This window comes from Rhinoderma darwinii, chromosome 2 (assembly GCF_050947455.1).
Source record: "Rhinoderma darwinii isolate aRhiDar2 chromosome 2, aRhiDar2.hap1, whole genome shotgun sequence".
Lineage (NCBI taxonomy): Eukaryota > Metazoa > Chordata > Amphibia > Anura > Rhinodermatidae > Rhinoderma > Rhinoderma darwinii.
In genome coordinates this window covers 36689857-36695856 of record NC_134688.1, presented here as the reverse complement: position 1 = coordinate 36695856, position 6000 = coordinate 36689857, and positions in this window count along the sequence as shown.

Below are 6000 nucleotides of genomic sequence, written 5' to 3'. Positions count from 1 at the left end.
CTTCTAAAGATTTTTTTTTTAAAGAATTTTGCAGTCTGTGTTTCATTTCAATTGAGCATTTCCATTCTCTACAATAATATAACCTTCTTAGTTTGAGTTATGACCTGTCTTATCCTAGATAGGTCCGGTTTCAGCCATTTCTGAAGAAAGTATCTTTTTGAAACCATTATAATGATATTCATAAGGGGAGAGAAGAAAACCTGGACCGCACATCCCCTTGCTATACTTGATCTATTGCGACTTAGCAAAATTAAAAAATGTACGAACATGAGGTTCTTAGTTCACATTTGGATCAATCTGTAGAAGTCCACTTGCCACTTCAAAGCAACCTCTTTTAAGTGGGTCTAGTGGCGTCGCTAGCATCAGGCTTTTCGTTGCCCAAGCCCCTGATATTTGGCCCGGTGCCCCGCACCCCTTAGCCATTGCCACATAATGGCGTAGCTATAGGAGTTGCAGCGGTCACAATTGCAATCGGGCCCGGTATAGCACGTCTATAAACAGTTACTTTAGGAACTGGGGCCTATGTAATAAAGTACACGGACCCATGTTACTATAGTGACTGACAGTATACTTACCCTCCTCGTTCCAGAGCGCAGCAGAGGTCCTGACGACTTCTCGCGTCATGAGGCTGTGCGCCACACATCACGTCACAACGCTGTGCTCCATGCACAACATCACAACGCTGGATGGTGTCAGGATCTCCGCTGCGTCCGGAGCCAAAGAGGAGGGTAAGTATAGCGTTACTGTCTTTGCAAACCTTGTGTGGGTTTTTTTATTTCAATAAAATATTTTTTCTATGTCTTTGTATTTTGTTTAAACTTTATTGCTACCGCCTTAGTAATTGCCACTGGCTGATTGACAGTGTCCATTACTAAGGTGGGGCTTAGTGTTAGCCGGTGCAGAGGCTAATACTAACCCCCATTATTACCCCGGTACCCACCATGCCGGGAAGAGCTGGGTATGATCCAGTACCCGACCACCTGTAGCGATGGTCCAGTACTAGGGAGGCCGCAGGCTTGTATTGTTAGGCTGGGAAGGTACAAAAAATGGGCCTTCCCAGCCTGCTAATGCTAGCCTGCTCCTGCCATGTTGTATCTGGCTGGTTATGAAAAATTCTAAATAGAAAAAATGATGTGGGGTTCTCCCCATTTTTCATAACCAGCCAGATACAACATAGCAGCAGGCTAGCATTAGAAGGGTGGGAAGGCCCACTGTTTTTGGCCCTTCCCAGCCTACTAATACCAGCCTGCGGCCACCTCCGTGCCCGACCATCACTACAGATGGTCGGGTACCAGCTCTTCCCGACACCCCTGGTGGCAGTGGGTACCCGGGTAATAATGGGGGGTAGTGTTAGCCTTTTCACTGGGTCACATTAAGCCCTGCCTTAGTAATGGACACTGTCAATCATCGGCCATTACCAAGGCGGTAGTAATAAAGTTTCAAAAAATACAAGGACATAGAAAAAATATTTTATTGAAATAAAAAACCTCACACAATCATAGTTAACCGTTTTATTAAGAATAAAAAAAAAACGCCATCGTCGGAGTAGTCCTCGAATTAGAAGTAGTTCAACAACTGAACCTGTAAAAAAACACAAACACGCAAAAACAATTGGTAACACATATAAAAACAAAGCAATTGTTATAATAACCTTTCCTGGGTCCAAAGCTGGAGCCGCAATGTCATCGAGCTTTGCCCAATACATAAGCCTGATAAAGTCTGCTGAGACAATGTATCATATTCTTTCCAGTGGCGTAGCTATAGGGGCCTTAGTCTTAGGGCTTATTCACACAAACGTGTGGAAACTCGGACGTGAAGAATGTTTAGTTTTCACGTCCGAGTTTCACCCGTGTGGGACCTGCTTATACGGATCCCCATAGACTTGAGTCTATGGAGGGATCTGTGAAAACGGAAGAAAATAGGACATGTTCTATTTTTCAATGGACCGTGTGAAGGGTCCATTGAAAAATAGAACATTTCCTATTTTCTTCCGTTTTCATAGATCCCTCCATCGCAATCAACGGCCGTGTAAGCGGCCCCATTGAAATACATGCGTCCGTGTGATGCCCGTTGTTTTGACATATTCATCGTTCATGTGACTAAGCCCTTATAGATATGCTATCTCCGATATGTACAGTACGTAAAAAAAAATTGGGTTGGTTAAAACATGTCTTGTGTCCCTGATCTTTTAAGACTCTAGCATTGCCCCCTCTATTGAGTGCATTGTCGCATGGCAACCAGTGGTGCTGCTACACAGTACCTGCAGAGGGAGCATCCCAGGAGACCAACATCACCCATGCTGCCAGTCTAAGCCACCTTAGCTCTGGGCCACGTCCCCCCACAGATACAGCACCACAGCAATGCTGACCACCACAAATAGGTGAACAGGTGGAAAAAGGTCACCTTTCCTTGCAGTCTAAGGGGCCAAACTGAGAACAAATAGGTAGAGGCCCTTATGCAGTCTCCTGCTATTTAAAAACACCTGGGCCAAATGGGTGGAATGCTGGTACCAGAAAAAGGCTATATGTATCCATTAGGACTCACACACACGGCCGTGCCCTTAATCGCGGTCCGCGATTATGGGCACGGCTGGCCACTGGTAGCCACAGAAAGCCACCCGCATATCGGCCCAAAAGTATGGGAGCACGGATCGTAAAAAAGAAAAGATAGGACATGTCCTATCTTTTGCGGAGGCTTCCTACAGCCCAGACACCTTCACGCAAATACACGGGAAGGTGTCCATGGTCAATAGAAGTGAATTGGTCCGTAATTGTGGACAAATTCTATGGTCGTGTGCATGGGGCCTAAGGGAAAGAAGAAAATCCGGACCGTACATCCACTTGCTATACTTGATCTATTGCGACTTTAAAAATGTATGAACATGAGGTTCTTAGTTTACATTTTGATCAAACTGTATAACCCCACTTGCCACTTCACGGCGACCTCTACGTTCGTACACTTTTTAAATTCTGCGGAGTCGCAATAGATCAAGTATAGCAAATTGGATGTACGGTCCAGGTTTTCTTTTCTCCCTTGTGGATACATACAGACTGTCTCTTTTTTTTCTGGTACCAGCACTTGTTCTCAGTTTGGCCCCCGAGGCTATAAGGATATGAGAGCTTTTTCTGTCGTGGCCCAGAGCCAAGGTGGTTAGACTGGCAGCAATGGGTGTTGTTAGTCTCCTGGGTTGCTCACTCTATGGGGGCTGAGTTGCAGATGTACTGGTTGCCATACAATACTGCCCTTAATAGAGTAGGGACCCACTTAAAAGAGATCGCTGTGAAGTGGCAAGTGGGCTTATACAATTTAATCAAAATATTTACTAAGAACCTCCGGTTCATACATGTTATTTTACATTTTGCTGAGCCGCAATAGATCAAGTATAGCAAGTGGATGTGTGGCCCAGGTTTTCTTCTCTCCTTGTGTGCTTATAATGATATTCCCTATTGCCAGAAGAAGCAAAGAGCGGCAGAGCACCCAGATTTTTCTACGGCCAAGACCCCTGAATGAAAAAGTATCATAGAGTTCTGTAGAGATCTCTGGAATAAATTAACATCACATACCATTTGCCCTATCTCTTCCCATAAACTCCCAAGGACTGTACAAGACCAGAGAACATGATACAAATTGACCTTTGGCCACATTTAGGGCACTCTGTAAGTCAATCTGGTTTCAGATGCTGTGCGGGGAAGAGTAAAGGCATATAGGGCATGGTGAAGAATTTTTAGTTGTGTCTCTCTCCATCTTTCATTAGGCCTTATTCAGACGGCCATGTTCCGTCCGTGATGTACGTACCGCATGTTAGCCGCATTTCCCGGACCGAACACAGTTTAGGGAGCCTGGCTCCTAGCTATGTATGATGCTAGGTGTCCCTGCCTCCCCACGGGAATACTGTCCCATACTGAAACCATGTTGACACCTAGCGTCATACATAACTATGATGCTAGGAGCCCGGCTCCCTGAACTGTATTCTGTCCGACATGTGTCCGTATATCACGGACCGAACACGGTCGTGTGAATAATGCCTTAATCACAAGCTTTCTAAAATCATGTAGCCCCTGCGTTCTCTTTGCATTGACCTCAGCAATTCCCAATACTGCTTCCAATTTTTTTAAATAAAGTATCTGGGTATAGCTTGTAAGAATGATTTGACTGATTCAGCGGACCATTTAAAAAAATGTATCAAAGGTATTTGGTCTCCACTCCTATTTTTTCACGACATTTTACACGCTCCATTGAAACAACAGTCGTGTGATCGGCCCCATTGAAGTACATGAGTCCATGTGACGGCCGTTGTTTTAACTGTAGTCTCACGGATGAGATACACGCTCATCTGAATGAGCCCTAAGGCTGGGTTCACACGACCTATTTTCAGACTTAAACGAGGCGTATTATGCCTCGTTTTACGTCTGAAAATAGGGCTACAATACGTCGGCAAACATCTGCCCATTAATTTGAATGGGTTTGCCGACGACCTGTCATTTACGCGTCGTCGTTTGACAGCTGTCAAACGACGACGCGTAAATTGACTGCCTCGGCAAAGAAGTGCAGGACACTTATATACATTATATGCAGGACACTTATATACATTATATGCAGGACACTTCTTTGCAACGTAATTTGAGCCGTTCTTCATTGAAGTCAATGAAGAACAGCTCAAGATTACGGGCGTCAAAGACGGCTCGCATAATGCGAGGAGGAGCTTTTACGTCTGAAACGACGCAGCTGTTTTCTCCTTAAAACAGTCTTCAGACGTAAAAGCCACTTCTCGTGTGCACATACCCTAACGGTTCTGTAGTCCCCCCACTAGTCTAATTCCCTTGAGATGGCCATACACATTAGATGTATGTTGACCGTACTCAATTTGGCAGGACCGGACGACCATCTAATGTGTATGGTGGCGGCCGGATTCTCCCATACAGCAGCCATAAGGGGAGAGAATGATCAGCCATGTTGAATTTCAACATCCCTGATGCTTTTGTTTGTTATATGATAGTGATGCCGGCTGAACGATCACTTTTTTTTTTTGCAGGGCGAGTTGTAGTTTTTTTTATGGACCATTTAATGTACCATAAAACATACTGAGAAAGTGTAAAAAATCACTTTGTGGGGTGGAATGGAAAAAAGAACAGCATCTTCTCCAATGTTTTTTGGGTTTATTTAGATCCCCAGGAGTTAAAAATGAAATGTTACCTTTATTCTGTGGGTCAATACGATTACACGATACTAAATTTATATAGTTTTTCTATGTTTTACAAAATAAAAACACTTTGTTAAAAAAATATATATATGTTGTGTCGCCATGTTTTGAGACCATAACTTTTTTTTATTCCACTGATGGAGCGGTGTGAGGGCTTGTTTTTTGCAGGGCAAGTTGTAGTTTCTATTGGTACCTTTGTATTACATTGGAACTTTTTGATCACTTTTTATTTAATTTTTTTTTACGAGGTCAAGGTATGCACATATACATCAAATGGGAAGGAGTTAATGGAGCGGAGTTGCAATACCTATCATTACCCATGGACAGATGTGGTGCTGTTTTTGGGAAAAAAAACAATCATCTTTTACTCAAAAATTACCCAAAATTAAATTCCCGCTCTGGTATGTGAGCGCACGAAGTATATTCCAGTCAACAGCAGGCATGTTGTAGTCACCCATAATTACCCTTCCATCATTAGTTTGCCCTGGAAGCCTATATACCACACCATTTTACTCGTTAGTCTTGATGGAAATTGTCGCCTTTGCAGTGTAAAGCCTAAGGGTATGTTCACACGCTGTGTTTTCAAGCAATAAACACCCCAAAATACACCTGAAAAAAGGGCAGCTGAACGCCTACAAACATCTGCCCTATTAATTCAATGAGAAAAATGGCATTTTGTTCAGACTGTCACTTTTTCTTTTGGAGCTGTCTTTCATTGTCAATGGAAAACCGGCTCCAAAAAACGGCTAAAAAAAAAAAAGTGCCTCAAAAACGGATGAAAATCAGAGGCTGTTTTCTCT